Source organism: Misgurnus anguillicaudatus, chromosome 24, assembly GCF_027580225.2.
Source record: "Misgurnus anguillicaudatus chromosome 24, ASM2758022v2, whole genome shotgun sequence".
Classification (NCBI taxonomy): Eukaryota; Metazoa; Chordata; class Actinopteri; order Cypriniformes; family Cobitidae; genus Misgurnus; species Misgurnus anguillicaudatus.
The window spans coordinates 24,801,700-24,823,877 of record NC_073360.2 but is presented as its reverse complement, the minus strand read 5'-3'; the positions used below and the strand labels follow the sequence as shown (position 1 = coordinate 24,823,877).

Sequence of the window (22,178 nt, the reverse complement as noted above, 5' to 3'; positions counted from 1 at the left end):
AATCACAACTACACAATCAAGACCCATGCAGGTTTAGGAGAGCATTCTGGGAAAGAAAACTCAGCCACAGGTCAAGCTGGTTTCTATACAACAGTTAACATTTTAAGAACATCATAACATTTCTCTCTAGACTGAAGAAAGGCATGAGGAATTGAAAGCCTGCAGAATCTCATTAGAACTAAATACACAAATCTCTTAAGACTACTTGATTTGGCAAATATCGTGATAAAATAAGAAAGCACAGCACATCGAAGTAAAGGATTAAATGTTTGACAGAAATCTTGCCAAGAAAACCTGGAGATCGAAATCCACCCAAATGCCAGAAGAACTCACTACGTTTTCAGACAACCAAAGATGGCATTTGATATCTGATGTTACTTTAATTTTTAATGATAACATATATTATTGATAAAAAAATGAATGTATTCAATTGAGGTATTTGACATAAATAGGTTTTGGAATAAATCCCCCAATAAGGGCTAAATGCAGTGCACAGGAAAGAAACCAGTAATAAAAGCAGTTGTTTAATTACAAATCCAAGGTTGTGATATTGAAACATGTACTTAAATGTTGCATGCTCTTTTTAGAGGCATAGGTCAAAGGTTTATTTGGGTTTAAATAATATCTATTTTTTCCTGAGATTAGACACCTGTGCTCTATCTCTCTGCAGTCCGTGTCAAAACACCCACATGCTGCACCCTTAGTCCTTCACTCCCATGTTACCACTGTTGCTCTCACTACATTATCTCAAAATATACCACCTCTGGATCACACAGTGCCATTGGCTTTGTGGAATGACACATTTATCACGTATGCGTCATCCTGTTAAACGCTGTACTCGCCACACATTTTTTCTCCCTACCGAGGCATAGTAAAAGTCACACATGAATCTCTCAGTACAGTAGTAGCAACATTATCCAGCGTCATCATAAAGTCTGCACTTTGCAGGAAAATTACACATTATTTTAAATAGAATCGCAAGTACTTAATAATAGACTACACGTACGGCTGACCTTGGCCGAGCTCTGTGGTCAAAGTGAAGGTCAGTGGACACGGTTGATTTGTTCTGCTGAAAATTGGCACCTCTGTTTTTACTTTGCTGGGGCTGACAGAGGGTGGACGCTAGAAATGACCTTCTCAACATTACACAATGAAGACACAATTGATTTTAATGTTATGTTGGTGACAAATCATTATAGAACAATTTATATTTATACGGAACAGAAAATCTGTGTAATGATATGAATTTATTTGTCTTGTAGTGTTTTTCTGAGAGATACTTGTGGGACAGGTTCATGTAATTATAGATATATAATTGTGGGTTATTGTATATGGGTCAAAAAACACAATACTGGTTTAGGCCTTTTGGTAACATGGATAATGAATCAGTATCACAGACAGATTTTCAAGTCATATTAATTCTTATTAGATCTTCTCTAACAATGACATGGTATGACTTCTCTAACATGGTTATATAGACAAATGACACCTAAATCTTGTGCTTTTTCCATATGGACAAATTGTTGTTTTCACAGCCAGTGGTGGTGCAAATGACATAAATGGATAATATCTCAAATGTTCCTCTCCTAATCTAATAAGGGCCTAGATTTTTTTTTACATTTTATATATTTATTTATATACATATTTCAACTGAAAGGCGGTCATGTGATTTTAGACCTGTAGTTTTGACCCAGATATACTTGGGTATAGTAGGTAGTGGAGGCAGAATAATGGAGCCAGATTCGCCATGGCAATGTTACGTATTTCTATTACTTAAGTCTATTTAACATATATCAGGGTTCCCATACCTTAGTTAACTTCAAGGACCTTTCAAGGACTTTCCAAGTCCAATACCCTCAAATTCAAGGACTAAATGTGGGGACACATTTCAAGTGAGAGCAAGGTTACACCGTGTTACCTTTTAAGATACATTGTTACAGTTCCCTTTCGAGGGAACTCACGCTGCGTCACTGCGGTGACACTTTGGGGACGCCTCCAGGGGGAAGTGCCTCTGAATGTGTATATCAAATTTAACCAATGGTGAGGCTTAATTACAAAGACAGGGTGACGCGGGAGCCAGGAAGTATATCGCTTTTTGAAATATTGGCAAAGATGGCGTTACAGGGACGCAGGAAGTACGGCAAGGGAGACGTTTTGGTATGAATCAACATTTGCATACAGAAGATCGAACAGTTTAGCACATGGGCTTAAAAAGTCTAGAATTTTTATTATATTATCCTACACTACACAGGGAATAATATGCATTTCCCTAAAACTTCTTGCATAAAATAGATTTAAGCACTTTCAATGACCTGTATCTATGTATGTATATTTTCAAAAACTTCCCAGGGCCTTGAATTTTCCCCCCAGATTCACAAATTTTTCAAGGATTTGAAGGACACGTGGGAACCCTGGTATATCTAAATTGTATATACTTTGTTGAGTTATACTGCATGGACAGTGTAGTGAAACAAGAGTAGTAAAGTAATTTCATTGAACGCATTATCTGAGACTTGGTTGGGAGGTAAATGTAAGGCAAATATTATTTGTTAAGATTAAAGTTTTGTCTCTCCCTGGCAAAGCATTGAATCTTATGTTTCAAACACAGGGTTCCCACTCTAAGTCAAATGTCAAATTCCCTAACTTACACTAACTAAAAAAAGCTGAATTTCCATGACCTATGTCCGGAATGCCGTAAACCTGGATAATGCATGAAATGAATAAACAGTACCAATAAACAGCCGTTTAAATTGTAGGTAGTGGAGACTTGGACCCGGAAATGGTACTTCTTAAGTTACAAGTTAACAAATGGAATACATTTTGATAAATAGAAACTAGAATTTAAAGTAACAAACAATAATCACCAACACAAACAGAAATGCCATGACCTATGGGAACCCTGCAAACAGTGGGAGAAGGTAACTGGTTTGGGCGAATAATACCAAACACTTCATCCTATTTACTTCTGCCAATAGGCTACTGCAACTTGTTGGCTCAAGGCCGAAGTATGGTCCATTTCGTACACGTAAGCAAGAGTCTGCGTACAGTGCATGTGACTCGCGTACTGTACGTGCACTTCCAGATTTTTGAAACCCCACATACATTGTATGCATAGGACGAGCATGCAAAAATACACAACGTTGCAACATATTTACTTCAATGTGACTAAATGGATGTTTAGATATTTTAAGACAAAACTACTCAGCTTAAAAAAGATTTTTCTTGTCCTTTGCAACAACCAATTTTGTGTCATTGTAATCAAAGATTTGGCAACAGCCAATCTCTGACAGGAGGGAGCTTCTGAACAACCAAATTGTCAGAGATTAAATCTTAGTATCTGCTTATGCACGAGTCTGTTCGCTCTGCTCAGGGTTTTGTCGTCATAAAATTATCACCGTTCAATGCAGGATAAAGACACTCCTGAATAAGTAACTCCAGGAGAGAAAAAAGAGTGTCCTGATATAAATGAAGAGACTTTGATATCTGGAGTGGATCCTTCATTTCTCAACTGCAAGGTAGAAGATTAATTGACCCCACCAAAAAACACCAGATCATAAATTACATCCACAGTCCAGAAACTGTAATCCATTTAGGCTATTTAAAATGCATGATGAGGCAAAAGGAGCAAAACCTGCTGCATGCCCTGTTTGAAGTCAAGGTCAAACTCACTCCGTCGAGGCCGTTTGAGTTGATTCAACAGCTGGCGTCCATACAAAGTATTAGGTCTTAATAAAAAGCGACAATCCTGCCCTTGCAATGTACGCTTAATTCGGCGTCTGGCAGGTTGCTTTGCTGACGCGTTCTTGGCGTAAAAAAGAACCTTGGAGATGGGTGTGCAATACTGCGACACACAATATGCTGTTGTTATCCTCTAGTCCCATACAATGGCACGCAAACAACACGTTAAACGGCAACAACAAATTCCTATGATAGCATCGGTTGACTCTGTCAGTCAGGGCCACGCACAACACTCGAACTAGGTCACTGTGACCTACTTCCAAAAAAGCATTATGGGCAATCACGCATTGACGTTTCCCAGCTGGGGCACACCCCGTAGTTAGGGCTTTGCCAAGCGGTATCTCTGAATCCTAGTAAAAGCATGAGGTTGACCTACATTAGGATGAGCTGCCCTTTCACATGAGCACAGGGAGATGCCAGTGTGCATCAAGCAAGCCAATCTTAACTATATGGTGATCTCTACATCTACCATCACATGACTCAAAACATAATTCCAAAGTACTGTAGTAACAAGTTACGGTCTTGACCTTGGGATTGTAAATTTATGACGGCAGAATAACGGTAACACTTAGGGAAGACAATGAAAGTTCATCTTTAACTTCAGTATAAACATGTATCTTTGTCTATCTACAGTCAGCAGTTCTCTTTAAAAAAACAAATGACATACTGAGGAACTACTTAAGCTTGCCAAGATAAAATGTAATTACTGCTCACAACCAGGAAAAGAGGACAAACTAAATATTTGTACTCTTAATTGACTGTAGTAAATGGCTTAGTTTCCGGGATTGACAATTGCTCGGCAGCGTCATCGTGGGAATTGGTCCACACCCATAAAGCAGACCACGATAATAGCTCAAAACATTCAAAGTGCATTAGGGAATAATTTTCAGTGCGTTACTCACATAAAGCTGTCAAATGGCTTTAAAAGACTTGTGGCGATATTGCAATGTCAAATGAAGACATGAAGGTGAATGAACTCTTTCTTTAAATCAAGCTTTTGGCTCTCTTTTAACTAGTTGTGATGTAACTTTTTCAAGGTTAATACAGAAAAACTGATTTGCGTTTTTACAAGTGCCCTCTGCCCTTACTCTACAGATCATGTTTATCAGAACAGTAGTTTATGCCAGTCACGATGTAAACAACACTATCCAAGTACAGCATATCTATTGCCAGTATTGTAAAGTGTCACTGTACTTTGGCAAACCAAGTTAAATACAAGAAGTGCACATGACAACTTCAAAATAAACAGAAGTAGTCACATGGTAGACACTAGAGTGCAGTATACCAGTGGACTGTAAGTTATGCCAATGTCCAAATGATGGGGGACCAAGTAGTACCTTTATCATTAAAGTCCTCCACGGGTGCATTAGGGGTCAAATAAGAGGTCAACATGTGCGTCATGACCCTCACATCATCTGTTTGTGTCTACAGAGATAGCCAAGCAATGTCCTCATTCAAAACAGACAGCTTCCACTTTTTCCAGGACGTGATGTCACTTGAAGTTACTGGCAATGTGCGGTTTATTTCAGGCTCTGTGATCCTTGTGTTCCTTTGCCAATGTTTTCTTTCTGATATCTTGACTACACAACTATAAAAATGGGGGGATACTCCAATAGGGTTACATTATTTGGTCTTATTATACAATGTACTAAATGTGTAATATAGTAATTCACGTTTGTCTGTGTGATTTTAGGCTTATTATAGATTTTATTTTATAAAAGTTTCTTCAAAAAGCGATCTCAAAGGCCAATACGTTGCATTATTTGAAGTGACTCAATCCCTCATGTGGCACATATGTGATATGACCCACAAACGCGTAAGCAGGAAAAAGTGCATAGATTCCAATATTCTCATATATCAGGCCTCATTTATGTTTGGAAATAAATCTGATATGAATCATATGTGTGCATTCGCATCAACAATGTAAGCGGAGAGATGTCAAGACGTGTTGTGCGTCACTGAAAATGCGGCACTGGCAAATGAAGTCAACTCGGGTGCACACCACCCGCGATCACATGACTCTTCTTAGCAGCGCAATGGAGGACGACGGCTCCACTAAGTAGAGTAATGTTGAGATTTTAGGTCTTGTTACACGAATTAAGCTCTATAATCTTGTATAATATTTTTTCTTTGTCTACTACATATGGCGACATTTGACTTTCTCTCTGGTTTAAGCTGGTCAGGGTCAGTACTGGCGCTTTTCCAATGCATAGTACCCCATGGTTTGGTTTGGTTTGGGTCGGCTCACCTCACTTTGGCTTGGTTAGCTGTCCATCGAGTTTAGTAACACTTCGGAGTGGGAGGGATTATAGGCGTGTCGCTATACTTTCGCTGCCTATTGCCGTGACATCATACAAGTGAGAGAGTGTCGTTGTACATTCCCAGACATTCATTAATTTCTCAGTCCGCCACAAAATTAAAATTGACCACCACAAATAGATATTTGCACATCGCGTTTCTTCTGTCTCACATGACAGTTTCTGTACAAACACCCGTGGCGTCTGTCGACGCACTCTGCTGAGCCTCATTTAAGTTGCATTTAAGCATAAATGCAGACGTGCGCGTCGGGAATGTGCCGCCACAAACCACAAGTCTGGAAAAAAGTGGTATGGTGTTCCTGATTCTCAACCTATGGATGTTTTTCATCACCAAAAGGGAGTTTGGGAACTTATAGCAGAGCACAGATGACAACATGTTTGATCGAGACAGCACAAGCTAGCATGAAGGTAAAGCTAATCTTTTACATTATAGTGATGACGCTGGCAGTGACGATTCTCTCAGACCAATCAGTGATCTACAGTGTTTTCGCATCACGTTTTGGTATCAGCTCGGGTCGCTTGGAACCCCAACCGAGATGGTACGAACAAAGGTATCGGGTACTACGTACTGCACCCAGTGAAAATCCCCCAAAAGTAAGCTGACACGACCCAAACCAAACCGTGGGGTACTATGCAATGGAAAAGCGCCATTAGTCTACCTTGAATTGTTTTGGCGAATGTTAAGTGTAAATGCTGATATAGGATATAAGTTGCTTTAAAAAAATTATGCAAGCGATTGACAAAAAAATCAGGTAATCAGAATTGGGCATCAAGATTTGCAGTGTAAATCCAGCCAAAATGTCAGGCGCCATAGGCTCCATGTAAAATAAAACTGACGTGACACTTTTAAGTGAGTATGCACAATTAAAAACACTTTTCGAATAAGGTACTATTTAGTAACTTTACAATGAACAACATAAAAATCCTTAAACATGACATGTAAACTTTTAAGCATTTCAAAAGAATAGGCAACACAAAATGACAAAAAGTTATACATATAATATTTCACTGAATAATATTAAGTGAATAAGAAAAAAAGGACTATCCTGCAGAAAGCTTGAGTAACGGCAGTATGCTAAGAGATATTTCTGCCATCCCCATGCTGATATACTGTACAGTATACGATCTTACCTTCTTACGAAGCTGTGACACCAAGAACAGGTACAATGTAGTAATCAATTTGCTCTGCAGGCTGTAAGGCTCTGACTGAATACTAATACACTTCAACAGCATCCTCTCTCTGTCTCTCTCTCTCTTCTTTTTCTTCGGGGTTAACACCCTTCAGTGCCCTAGTCTGACCAGTAAAGGGGGGGCAGTGTCTTGTCCTCTAGGCAGATAACCAAGGCCACTAATCAAGTGTGTGCGCACCAGGTTGGAGGATTATAGGCTCGCTCAGAGCATCTCAGCACTGAAAGCGGCTAAGTGCACGAGCAACAAGGTCGCCATTAAATGTGTAGTAACCCTGTGGCTTGTCTCTCTCACTCTCTTTTTTCTCGCCCACACACTCACTCACTCTTGTACGCTCTCATATGCACCGCAACCATGCCGTCAGCATTCTGTCGCACTAAACAGACACACGTACACTCAAGCATAGCCTCTTTATACACCATCACGTACACACACACGCCCACAGACGGGCCCACTTTCTGGCGAACAGGAACAATTTATCATATTTTACTACAATGTCTTTCTAACTCAGCTGAGTGATATTGCATCCTGGCAGCGTGACAAGAACGAAGCTCAGCTTGCGTTTTCTGCCTTACAAGATGCTTTGCTTGGCCGCCACACACTTGCTTTTGTAGTGTAAGTGTGTGTGTGCGTTTTTGGGATGTGTGTGTGAATTAGAGCAGAGACCGGTTGGGGCTTTGTTACTATACACAGATAAAAAACTAGACGCTTCGGTAGTTAAGAGCGTAAAGCAGTGATAAAATTAAATTTTTTCTCCCCTCTTTATTAACAGAGTGAAAAGTTTAACCAATGGCTAGCCGGTGTGCGCAGCAAATGATCCGGAGAGAAGAGGGCTCATTTGGATCATTAGTTTGCTGCACATATGCTGTGAAATTTTAAGGTGCTGACATTAAGAAACATACAGTCATTAGCCCGGTGCCTTTAAATCCCAGCTGTTGTTTTAGTGTGTATACATACTTGCACGTTTGCAAATGTGTTTAACTTGTACTTCATCCAATGAGCAAAAATTAAGCCTAAAAGAATGATGATTAAATAATGAAAAAATAAATAAATAAAGCTATAATTTACATTAAAGGGACAAGCCACTATTTTTGAAAATAAGCTAATTTTCCAGCTCCCCTAGAGTTAAATATTTGATTTTTACCACTTTGGAATCCATTCAGCTGATCTCCGGGTCTGGTGCTAGCACCCTTAGCATAGCTTAGCACAATCTATTGAATCTGATTAGACCATTAGCATCGCGTTAAACATAACCAAAAAGTTTCAATATCTTTCCCATTTAAAACTTGACTCTTCTGTAATTACATTGTGTACTAAGACCGACGGAAAACTAAAAGTTGCGATTTTCCAGGCCGATATGGCTAGGAACTATAGGGGAGAGCGGGGTATGTTGTCACACTTTTCACACTGTCTAACATTTACTGAGCACCATACATCAAAATGGTATAAATCTCATACCAAATGAAAGAAGGAAGTCTTGGGCACATATGTTGTATTCATAACATCTTTATATCTTATCTCATTACAGAGTTGTAGACTGTTGAATAGTGACTGTGCACTTGTGACAATTTGCCCCATCGGAGGGTAAGTTGTCACACTAGGGCGGGTAAGTTGTCACACTAGATTATCTAAAAATAAGAACACAACTACTTAATTGTGAATATTGATTTTAATTTTTAAACTCAAACCAAACTGGAAATATAAACATCCGTGCCTGGAGAATCTGGAAAAACAATTATTTCAATCCAAATAATGCACATTTCAATTAAGTGGCAAGACCACTTTACTTTGAACTTTGGTTCAAATGTTCTATGGCTTTCACATAAAACCAGATAACTGAATGGAACGCTGCAGATAACTTGCTTAACTTAACATGTTTAACCTCTGAACAAAACAGATGCCCTGTATGACTAATAGGACTCATCTCCAGAATCACAATTCTGACACACATAAATTGCCTTGCCTGAGGTGCAAGCATCATGGGCCCAATTGTTGCATTTTACACATTTTACCCAGGTCTCCTTTGGACGACTCTTTGAAAATGGCTCTACACAGACGAGGCAGAAGCACTCTTCATCATCTGATGATGACTCTTGCATGATTTTTCTTCTTTTAGCTGCCTTGTTTTTCATAGGTCCAGATTTCTGCTTCCCTTTCTTTTGAAACAGCTTTTTGCTAGATTGAGGCTTATTCTTTTCTATATCATGTTTTCTGAGCATGTTCGATGTGTTTGTTTGTACAGGGGCAAGTTGTCAGATGTGACGACTTGCCCCAAAGTCATTGAGACAACTTGCCCCATACTTACTTGTGTGCTAATGTTGTCTAAATCTCAAGTTTAGCTCATCATATCACTTTAGCTAAAGTATCAAAAGACACTTTACGGTCTCCTCTATTTTGTGCAAAATAATCATTTTAAACATTCACACCTAACAAAGTTGTATTGCATAAAATGTAAAGTGATTTTTTTTTACTTTTTAAGCAGAAAAATAAGAAAATTGTGCTAACCTCAGATTACAGTGATCTTGACCACATGTGAACAGGAAGTTCACTATAGAAGAAGAAGTCACATAAAGTGGCTATTTGATTTTTGAGATAGAGCCTCTAGTGTTGGAGTTATTAACAGTGTGACAACTTACCCGTGTTACAACTTACCCCGCTCTCCCCTACTCTCATTCTGGCATAACTATCAATGACTTTGCTGCCATAACATGGGGGCAAGGGGTGCAATGATATTACACAGCGCCTGAAAATAGCACCCTTGGTAACTTTCAATAGCTGGGGACTATTTTCAGGCACTGCGCAACATCATTGCGCCCCTTGCCGCCATGTTACGGCAGCAAAGTCCTTGATTATTACGCCAGAATGAGAGTATTGTTCCTAGCCATATCTGCCTAGAAAATCCCACCTTCCAATTTCCGCCGCTCCTAGTAGACAATACAACCACAGAAGAGCCAAGTTCCAAATAGGAAAAACATTCAAACTCTTTGGTTATTTTTTAGCGCTATGCTAATGGTCTAATTAGATTCAATGGATTATGCTAAGCTATGCTAAAAGTGGTACCGCCAGACCCGAGATCAGCTGAATGGACTCCAAAACGGCAAGAATACAATCTTCAACTCTAGGGGACCTGGAAAATGAGCATACCCTCAAAAAAAGTGTGTCCCCCTAATATTGACGTGATCACCAATATATCAAATATGCCCCCATAATCATACCGCTTATTTTTGTCTATTATATTATAAGGTAAAGTGTGTTTTAAGTGCAGTATAATCAGGTCTTCAACTGGTCATTAAACAGATAGTCCCGCCACCAACTCAATGTATATATATATACAATGTAAACAGAGGTTGAAAAACATAAATCAGACAGCTGTATTAAACAGAAATCAAATTCAATGTCTCCTGTATATAATCATATAGCTCACTCTGGACACCATTATATCCATAATGATTTTACAACCTACTGCCTCTCATTTTGATGTTTTCGACAGCCCTTGGAGAATTGAAAAGAGCCGGGGATTAACGCCGCAACAAACGTCTGTGTTTTGTGAGGATGCAATGCCATTAATTTACCCTTGACACACTGACATCAAGCCACTGTCATGTGACACTCTGTCATTGGCCACCTGGCAGATCCTCCACCTTCTCATGACCTCATCCTCTAGTGACCTGAGGCTCTGGGCCCAGGCCCGGCCCGTCAAGCCCCTCCCCGTGCTCCCCCCGCTGCGGGAAGGTCGAACGGGTCACAGTGTCCTCATCTGTAATCCGCTGCCATTCGTCAGCAGTTGAGGCCGGAGGAGGCAGCCTCGCTACGAGGGGAGAATGCCCAATTAGGCAGCTGTCACACAAAGCAGAGGCTGCAGAAAAGAGAGGGAGGGCGCGCGAGAGAAGGCCGGGGGGGAAATCATCCCCTCCTGTTTGTGGAGAGGACAAGCAGCTGCGGGTGCCAATTACAGTGATATGTTAACCATTTCCACCCTAGAGCAAAGGGAGAAGAGTACGAGGCACTCTAACCCTTACTTTGCCTCCCAGTGGAATTCCACCGGTGGGGTCTCTGTTTACAAGCGTTGTCACATTTGGCTAAGGAACTTGACTCAAATGATAGCACCTCAACAGGTAATAGCGCTGAGCTGGAATAGCAACCCCATATTTCTTTCAGCAGTGCATGTTTGTGTTGCTCTCTGTTAATAATACATCAACACATTTTGTAACAGTTTAAATTAGCAATGGGTACAAGTACCAGAATATTTCGAAAGAGTATTCCGAAATAACGACAATCAGGAAAATATAAATTATTGGATAACCGCAATATTAGTGGTGCACCGATAAATGACGATATACACTAATAATGCATGACCGACAACTATTCTGAATCTCACAGCCGATTTTATTCACAGCTATTTTATGTACAACGGCTTTTGATCAGTAAGTCCTTATCGATCTGAAATCACTGTTAGTTTGAGTCGTTTATAAAATGGATTTGAAAAAGCAACACTGGTCAAACATAATCATTATAGATATTCTTTATTATCATGAAAATACCTGAAAAGGTTTAAAGAACAGTAACAGGGCTCCAGACTGCCACCAAATGGTAATATGGTAATACAGTGGAAATTTGTAGAAATGTGAATATTGTGTGCCCCTAAAATTTTTGGTTGTGCCCCTAAAATGTTCAGTTCGGGGCCACTGTGCTTCTAGTGAAAAAAAATTGTCTGGAGCCGTGAGCAATATAAATATATCCTTAAGCCATTTCCTGGAGCTGCGTGTCATAGCTGCATGTGTATGGTTCTTCGTCTGCAGCGCATATTGAGTTTCTGCATGAGAGCGCCCTCTGGCTTTTGGATGTAGTGGCATTTCACCGGATTTCATTGAGAAGCATAGCAAGCATCATTGAACGATATATCGGAGCACCCCTATGCAATATATAAACATTTCATTCTGCTCGAAATTAAAAACTAGAATGTCTATCACAGCCTAGAATTAAGTATTTTACAAGGTGGCTAATTTGTACGAGTTCATATCATGTGAATCGTACAAAACCATACAATTATCAGAAAAAAACAATAATGAAGCCCAGCCCCTAAACCCAACGTTACTAGGGTGAAATTAAATTTTAGTACAATATATTTATGACATTGTACAAAGTTATACAAATTAGCAACCTTGTAAAACAATTACGAACTGTCGCAAGACTGTACTGGTTAGCACTGTAAATAGTAACTTTCTGTTTGGTGAAGCCAAAGTGCTGAAAACTTAACACAAACATTAATTATAATGTGGTTGTAATTCATTTAATGTGTAATCTATTTATATCTACCTAATAATGATCATAATGGAAAAAGCGCTCATGCCGTGGTCACTTAATTCTTTTCATTTCTCCTTTTGACTTTCATTTATACCCATGTGAAATGCAAGCTCGTGTAAAAATATTTGGCAGTTTGTAGCATTCCAAAGTTTAACTGTGGTGAACTCTGGCCTGCAAATTCGTATCACATGAAGATGGGTTACCAATACATGAATGACATCTTACAGTGTGACCTTTTTAGGTGAAGGAAACACTAAGGCCTAGTCCACACGAACACAGGAATTTTTATAACCGTGACTTTTTTTACGCGGTTAAAACGCAGTATCAGGTCACCGAAACCGAACATTTTGAAAACCCCTGCCAGGGGAGGATTTTAAGAAACGCCGGTTGGAGTGTTGTTGTGTAGACCGTAAAACTGGGGGTTTTGCCTTGCGACATCAGAGTGTGCGCCGTTATCTTCTGTGTTTGACGGCAGATTGTGCGGCGCTGACTGCTTTGTTGATGATTCTGTGCAATGGCGGACGTAGCCCAAATCTTGCTAATAATAACTGTGTTAACTGGGCTTCTAACATGTATACAGATACATGCTCAGTTATCTCACTATATTGCGGAACAGAGGCATTAGAATGCAACTGATTTGGGTTATATCGCCACCTGCTGGTGTGGCATGCTATTGAAAGCGCTTAATAGCGTGTTTTTGTTTTTTCATGTGGACGGAGATTTCTTTTAAACCGAGCATGTGTGGACGGGATTTTTGGGAGGAAAAACTATATAAATACCCCTGTCCGTGTGGACTAGGCCTAAAAGTAATGATATTGCACAATCCAATTTTGTACGATAACAACAATCATTTGGTTTGTAAACATTCATTTAGCAGCAAGTGCACATGCGTGCTGTGTTAAAATGGTGCTTATAATGTATATAAATAATTGAGCGTGTATAGCCAACTTTTAAAAACATAACAGTTCTTGTTAATTTCTTAGGGGGAGTTTAAGCCTTAATTAGAAGTGTGGGACCTCTTGCGTAAAGGTCTATCCCACGAGCTGAAACCAACAGACTGAGTTATCTATTTCTTGGGCTGCATAATCTAAGTTAAAACTGAAGAGAGATAACACAGCTGTGAGTCTTTATCAAACTTAAAAGACCAAAGGGGATAGTCTCAACTGCAACTTATAGACGTCAGGTTCCTCTATTTTTACATGCCACAATCTCCTCGAGTACAGTTACTCAAAGCTACAAGTTTAATCAGAGATGAATGAGGCACTGGAAGGCAGCAAGCGCTGACTCGAGGCTGAATAATCGCTCCTTTTCTTAATTAAATGATTGAAGAAAAGCCAGCACATTAAAAGGAAGACAGTGCCTGGGTCTCCTGTCTTTTCCCTAGATGAGAGCAAAGTTATTAACGCATTAAAGTTTTTGCAGTCATCAGAGCCAAATGCATGAGTCCAGGGAAAGAGGGCGAGAGTTTTCAAAGATGTGACAGACTATCATAGTCTTAAATGCTTAAATGCAAAGAAAGCACACAAGGTTATTACTACTTATTAAAAGAAATTAAGAAGCTTTAAAATATTTTTAGCTCATATATAAATATAAGCCACCCTGCTCTTTATATATATCGCCATCCACCATTAAAGAAACCATAACATAGACCACTAATGTGAAAATAACTCTAAACTACCAAACTAGCCATTCATTTTAAACCAAATGACCAGATGTTTTATTTAAAAACATGTCAGCAGCACACCGTACTATACACTCTTAAAGGAATAGTTCATTTTCTTAAAAGAATGTTAATACTAATTAATGTCTTTGTGTCAGTTTATTGTTTACAACGGTCCACAAATGTGCGTTTTATATATGTAACACATGTTCTCCCTACGTCACTACGCATTTGCGTTAGGTCGCGCTGAACCGGACCTAGACGAAAAGTTGTGGTTTAAAAGTGCATATTTTTTATTTTTCTTGTCAAAAATGACAATCCCTTCGCTGGGTAAGACCCCAATGCCTCGTTTGGGATTGTTTATAGTCCTTTTAACTTTAAAAAATGTTACGTGTTGAGTTAAGTGTTAAATGTTGGTGTCCATTAAAGTCCATTAAAATGAGAAAAATCCTGCAATGTTTTCCTCAAAAAACATAATTTCTTCTCGACTGAACAAAGAAAGACATCAACGTTTTGGATGACATGGTGGTGAGTGGATTGTCTGGATTTTTCTTTTGAGAAAACGGACTATTCCTTTAATATTAATCTTTTACAGGCATTTGCATCAACATAAAAACATAAATCTCTGTATGGTGCACTCTCAGAAATAAAGGTACAAAAGTTGTCACTGGAACAGTATACCCTTTCAAAAAGGTACACCTTTGTACCCAAAGAGGGCATATTAGTACTTTGAACTGCCAAAATGTACCTTTAAAGGTACATATTTGTACCTAAATGGTACATATTAGGACCTTTTTTAAAGGGTACTGCCCCAGTGACAGCTTCGTACCTTTATTTTTGACAGTGTGGTCATATATCCAAAAATCCAGAGATTTACCAAATATACGTACTGTCATTGTCTCATTTGGGAAGTTCATTCAGAGTTGAGACCTGCTTAGTGAAACTTTCGGATGATGTCCTGACAGATAATAGTACGTTTATTATTTTCTTTGTGTCAAATCGTATTAAGAGATTAGGAGCAACAAAGCTGGATTTTAATCATCAATTTCACTTTTATTTCAATCTTTGACATGACCTTACTCAGTCAATATTAAAGATATCAAGGTTATATTTTCACAGAATGTTCTTTATATCATGTAGGATAACAGTTAAACACAAAAAATTACAACAGCTGGGTTTTTACTGGTTAACATATGTGCCAAATGTAAAACCTCCATTTCCGTGACATCAAATAGATTTTCTTCATGCATACAGCTTGTGCAAATCCATCCATTTTTGAGCTACTTATGATTCATTTTAAAGTCCAAAGACTACAGTGATATTACTAATCTGGCAAATTTTAGGATATTAACAGTCTGGTGTACATTGACTTTTATTTTTGACTGAAAATGTCATCCATTTGTGATTGCTCAGGTAAATACAATGGTCTATGCATAATCATTGTAATCTTAGTATGCTAAAGTGAAGTTTATTCTCAATCTCAAGAACCAGTGTTCTGATCGTCATGGTAACCGGGCATCAAAAATGTACAGCGGTTAGCCTCGATATGTTAGTGGTAGGTCTTTGCAACACATGGGATTTTTATGTACCTCCTGTGTTCCTGGCCTGCTCACTGTATTGTGGTGTGCTCCCGAAAGAGCTGACAGTACACTTTCCATCGGTTTGACTTAAATAATAATAAGCACTTTTGAAGGACTTGAAAAAGACAAAAGTAATGAAGGCAACTCGGAGAGGGGGGGTTATAGTTTTCCTGACACAGACGGATGGACATGGCCAAGCCTGTCAGTCCTGCAATCACCAATTAGCAGAAATGAAGTGGGATTAAAAAGTTAATGGTGGGGTGATAACAGTGCAAGTTGCACAGCTAAAGTCAGCAAACTTTTGACAGTCCTTTAAACATAGTCACGCTACCTCTATCCACTTGTCCTCATTTCTGGTTTGTCATTTATTAGTGAGCGTCAAACCGCTGAAATATTTCTAAACCTTTGCATACACTTTGTCATGGCAATATATCAATCAAACCTTTACATGAATACACAAGGGTGATTCTCGCGAAATTAGAAATTAGCTTAACATTTTGATAAAAAGTAAGAGTATCAAAATAAGAAGCATACAGTTACAAACATCATTTCATGTATTATTTTGCAAATGATTTCAAATGACATCAAATGACAAACCAATTTTGTTGTTTTTCCACAGTTAAGAGGAAAATTTTCATTACCGCAACGTGTCCATGACTGGATTTGGGTTTTTTGACATGGAGATATTTATAAATAAAAAATCTAAAAAATAAAAAGCTTCAGTCCATGTTATACTATAAACATTTACAGTAAAGAAACATGTGGTATTTGGCGATCATTGGTAAATGTAGAGACAATAATAAGGAATATAAATGTGTCCAAGACCAATTTTCTCATCCTCCGCAAAAAATTTCAACCATTGTTTAAGGAACTCACTTTAAAAAAAAAAAAATTGTTGGAAGGGACATAATTGACTGTCAAGATGGCTACCAGGTAAGCAGTTCTTATTTTTTCTCTCCAGATAAAAGTTGAAATTTTGTTTGTCATACCTAGACAACTTTTTAGTTCTCATTACTGAAACATGAGTTTGTAAATGCATATATTCAATGTAATATCATGTTGCGGTAATGATAATTTTTGATAATGATAATCTAAAAAATGTAAATAATTTTATAAGAAATATGTTTTAAATCCTCTAAAAATAATGGTTATAGTAAGTTTAGACCTTAATCTTATATGTGCAAATTGGCTTCAAGGGCTTTTTAAAAAATCTGATGCTGGACACCTTCTAAATCTGGATTTTGTGAGAATCACCCATAAATATACACAAAAATATAAAAAAATTACATTTTGCATAAATTATACTTTAATTCAATCAAACTTTTGATATGAATAGACTTTTTTATAAGAAAAATTGCATCTGTGCGACGACAAGGGTGAAGAGCCATCTCAATATTCTGAGTGCTTAGTACGGATCACATAAAAGAAGTTTAAAGGCGCCGAATTTAAAGGTGCATTAATTTTGAAGCCATTTCTAGATAACTCAGACTTAAGTCAAATAAAAACCCCCGACGTGACAAACGGTCCTACCGAGAGGCAGCCAAAGAACAGCATGTCTCGAGTTGTCGGCAATGGAAGAGATGAGTAAAAACGTTTGAGCAAATGAGGCCCTGGCTGCGCTCACACAGAGCAAAGTGAACTGTTTACTCGGAGCACACAAGGGAAGATGACTTTTACTGCAACCCCATCTTCCTTCCCTCCCTCTCTCTCTCTCTCTCTCTCTCTCTAGTGAGTGAATGTCAGAGGGTGAGCTCGCATGACCTTGAGTCGCATCAAAAGCGCAGCGAGGGTCGCGCTGCCTGCAGGCGTCCTTGAACTGCATTTGCAAGACAAAAATCCCTTCACGCTACAGTGATAGATATCTCAAATATCCTGCCTTTCTCCGACGGCTGCCTGCGTTATCGGTGCTTTGATGAAAAATTTCATAGTGGCTGTGTACCTCTAACCTCGCGCCAGAGTCGAATCGTGCAGTTATCTGTTTGTCTCGCTAGAGATACCATTTGCAATATGAAGGCAGTGCTTCAAATAAGACACTGATTCTCAACCAGAGGGTACTTGGAAAGATTTCGTTTTCGCTTTGTTATATCTATAAAACAGATAGTATGACATAAATAGTATGGGTGTTAAAGAAATCAAGTCTGTTTATTTCTTAAAGGTCTCGTTCTTTCTGTGTTTTTGAAGCTTTGATTGTGTTTACAGTGCACAATATAACATGCGTTCATGTTTCACGTGTAAAAAACATGGTATTTTTCTTATCTGTATAGCAGTGTTTTCACTGTCCTAAAAACGCGCTGATGTCTTCCTTGTTCTGTGAAGTCCCTCCTTCAGAAAAACGTATTGAGTTCTGATTGTGTAGTTTGTTTAGTGTGTTGTGATTCGATCGCAGCTTAGCTTGCCGTTAGCTTAGCTGGCGACTGACGTATTCCTGTGGGCGGAGTTTAGTCAAAAAACTGTTCTACTGAGGTCATTAAAGCAGGAAGTGGAGGGCTGTAGTCCAAACCAGGCATTCGCTGTTGGCTTTGAAAGGGGAATTCTGTTAAAGAAAATATATCACCCGGCAGTGAACTTTGAGCTTTATCATTTTACATGTATTCTTTATGCTATAATAGCAACATTACACACTAACTAGGGTTTAAAAATGGGATCAGGAAGAACGTGACCTTTAAAGAAAAGTAAGCAAAATAGTATAGATATGTATACGACAAAAAAAGTTCAGGGAACACTGATTTAAGAGATAAACTACAGTAGGCAACGGTAAAAGGAGGTCAGGTATAGTGTTACACTAACTGAAACATCATGCCATACCATGCCCAGCGATTATGTAAAATGTACACCGGTTTACGTAATTACAGGGCGCCACCTCAAAGCATGGCACGGACTAATCAGAGCGCTCCTACATTAGCACGTTGTAGATGCACACCCGAAATAGGGCGGCTTTTTCTCGGAGGTCAAAAACGGGGGTTGATACAAGCAGAATTTTTACGAGGTGAACGATGACAGCTTCTCAGAGGCCCGGGCCCTCTTCCGAGGAAGTAGAGTTGACCCCCTTGGCAGGTGAAACCGTACACCCTGCCTACTGTAGCCGCACTGGTACCCAGCTGTTCTTGTCCTGCACTTGGGTGTGCTTGGCCGTGCGTGGAGCGGTTTATAGTTTAACCTCGGGAGGGTGATCAGGAGGGGACAGAATCCAGTGTTGATCATCATCCCAACCCGGTATGGCTAAAACATGTTGGCAAATAGCTTATCCGAAAATACCGCGCATTCAGGTCAGCTCGCGTCGGTTCGGTTGTGTTTACTCAACTAATTTATAATTATGCAAGGTAGACGCTTTTATCCTTAGTGACTAATGTTGCCATCAAAGTACACTTCATGCACTTACTGGGTATCAAACCCACAACCTTGGCATTTCAAGAGTGGCATGCTCTAGCATTTGAGCTTCAAGAATGCCAGAACTCAACGGGGTGCTTAGACACATTTAACTTTTATAAAACTTAAGTGTAGGTACGGAGCGTGAAAGATGTGAAAAATGTAGCTTGTTAATGTAAAAACTGGCCAATGCATTACTAAGAATTCTTGTTCTCAGGCGAGAATACTTTGTACAGCCATTAGAGTAGACAGCAGAGGTATTCGTTTCTAATCTGGCAATGTGCTGAAGAAATGCCAGAGGGCTGATAAGAACCAAGACGAGGTGACCCTGAGATCAGGGGTTATGTTCATGGATAAAAAGCAAGGCTGATTAGTTAGTCTGTCTTCTTCTCTAAGCCCAAACACCAACTATAGGGCAGGTGAACGGAGAAGCATTTCAAGATATTGTTAATAATCAAATAAAAAGCACATTAAAACCACTGCAATATTCATAATGTTGTTCATCACCTCCAAAATCTGCATGGATATACTGTGAATATTTAATATATTGCCCCGTAGAAATGTATTCTGTAGAAATGTTTCATACAAACAAGTAAGATTTTCATAAGAACAAACTCCATTCCAAGCACTGGAAACTCATTTAGGGCCGTGCTTTGCGCTGGTGAAAATAGGTCACATATAGTCTTGCACTTTTTTACCGGACAATAGAAAAGTTCAGGACAGTTTTATCACATAACTCAGCAGAGACCACCTTCATTAACCCCGGCGAAGAGAGATCAAGCTCTCATATTGCCAGATGTGCTTTCAAGCTCTTATCAGGCAGCGTGTATGCGAGACAGGCTGATCTTAATTAAATACAGCTCCTATCCAAAGGCTATGCAGCACATTCGTTTTTACTCACTTCACGGCTGCCTTTTCTATTCAGGGAGGAGATTATTTCAGCGGCTAATGGCGAAGGACTCTAAAAATCCCTTGCCTTATTAAGTAACATATTGTGCCTCATGCTATCTTAAGCAAATGGTTTCGCTGGAACTCGCTAGAATTCAAGGCTGAGACCTAACACCACAGCACTGCCCGTGACAGGTTACCGTACATCGCTCCTATGTGTTGATACACTTGTTAGGCAGCAAATGGAGCTTGTTGCAATTCTCAATTTGAATTCGACAACATCATCAAACACTCGCATGTTGCGTTTATTTTTTTATTTTTTTTTATTTAGGTTAAAGGGATGCGTGACCCAAAAATGAAACTTTTGTGTTATTTACTCGTTTCAACTTATGAACGAGTTTTTGAGGAAAGAGGAACACAATTCTGCTGAATTTCAAAGCTGTTTTATATTCACAGACTGAAAGTGGATGGGGACATGGGTCAGATGTGATGATCACCGCTCATTTCCACCAAATGGAAAAGATCAGCTTGTACTGATTTTGTGGTTCATACATAATAGAGGAGTCAAGTAGGTTTGGCATGACAAAAGTAAGTGAATAATTACCAAAATTGTAATTTTGGGTCACTATCCTAATGTATTCATTTACATTTATACATTTGGCGGATGATTTGATCCAAAGCAGCTTACAGTGCATTCAAGCAATACTTTTTATCCACATGTGTTCCCTAAAAACTCTGCGCTGCTAATGCAATGCTCCACCAATTAGGCTACAGATACACAAAAATACCATAGTTAGTACAATTGTTATAATAAAATTGTGCAAGTAGGTATTAGCTAGGGATGGACCGATAAATCGGCCGATGATGCTCGCTATGCCTCTCAATGAATTAGGGTGAAATGGCGCTACATCCAAAAGCCAGAGGGCGCTCTAGTGCAGTAACTCAATATGGGCCACAGAAGAAGAACCATTTGCACACGCATCTCCAGGAAATGGCTAAAAGTCGCCATGAAATGGAAGTAGCGATTGACTTATTTTCCCCAAGGTGACGTATATCCGAGTGAAACCGGCTTCTAAAATGAAATAAAGCAGGGCTGGATGTGAATTTGTTCATCGAGATCTGATTGGATTGTTTGAAGTTGGGTCGTGTTGCTAATTGCTAATCGCTGCGATTTTCTCCCGGGTAAGATTGCACCAGTCGTTCGTAAGTTCTTACTTAAACTGGGACGTAAAGTCCAAACTAGAGGCTTAAGCCCGATTTATAGTCGTGCGGAAGCTCTACGCCATAGGTTATCTGTAGCCTGTGCGTAGCTCTGCGTAGCCTCACATGCACCTCGCAAAAATTTTAACAGCTCGTCAGTTCTAAGCGGACCACAAGCGCTGTGATTGGTCCACCAGAACCCCTCCCGTCAGGTAAAAAAAACTGCGTCATAGGTATTTACGTTGGCGACGATGAAAACAAAGATGAGCTTAGTTGAGGAGTGATTTAACTCAAACTGCAAAATAAGTCGCTGTTTATTTACTTCCATCATTGCTGGTCTTCTCAAATCATACATATTAATTTGGGAGTACTTCGACTCGCCTGAAAATCCGCTCCCCTTCTCCCTCTCATAATGGGAGAGGGAGGGTGTTACTGCGCCGAGTCGAAGTACTCCCAAAAGTGCTATTACGCCATAAAATATAGTTCCTCTTTTAAATCCGCTTAGAAAAGCACTACGTTTTATTTTGTACCACCAAACTTGCTCGTATAACTACTCGTCTTCAATAGGAAAAACATTGATGTGTTTGGTCACTTCCAACTTTATCTCTGATTGGTACCATTGAATGAATGGGGCTAAGCTAAATGCTATCGAAGTGTCGCAGCGCGCTCCAGCGCTTACGTGCACGCACACAGATGATAGAGGGATGTATCACACTTCTTAGTTAAGGTAATAACATAGTTTAATATTAAAAATGAGTAGACTATTCCTTTACGGCAGAACGTAGCTAGTAGGTCGTAAGCTCTCCATGAAGTAATGCGTTGTCGCATAGAATGATGTCTATTTTTCTTAACCCAATCACAAGCCTTCTAATAGGTAAACAGGAAATAGTCTGAACAACACGTAATTTCAAACACATTCTAGACTGGCTGAAAGTT

General features: G+C 39.2%; 1 protein-coding gene across 2 annotated transcripts in view; it reads right to left on the bottom strand.

Annotated features, from left to right (window-relative positions):
* Nucleotides 1–22,178, bottom strand: part of nrip1a (nuclear receptor interacting protein 1a) — a 41,853-nt gene that overhangs the window by 5,615 nt on the left and 14,060 nt on the right. The window contains exon 1 of one of the 2 annotated variants that reach the window (XM_055196776.2): nt 7,188–7,338. The exons of the other annotated variant lie outside the window; for it this stretch is intronic. The gene's annotated coding sequence lies outside the window, so the exon portion shown is untranslated. Of the gene's footprint in view, nt 1–7,187; nt 7,339–22,178 lie in introns of those variants that run through there. 2 annotated transcript variants of the gene reach the window in all.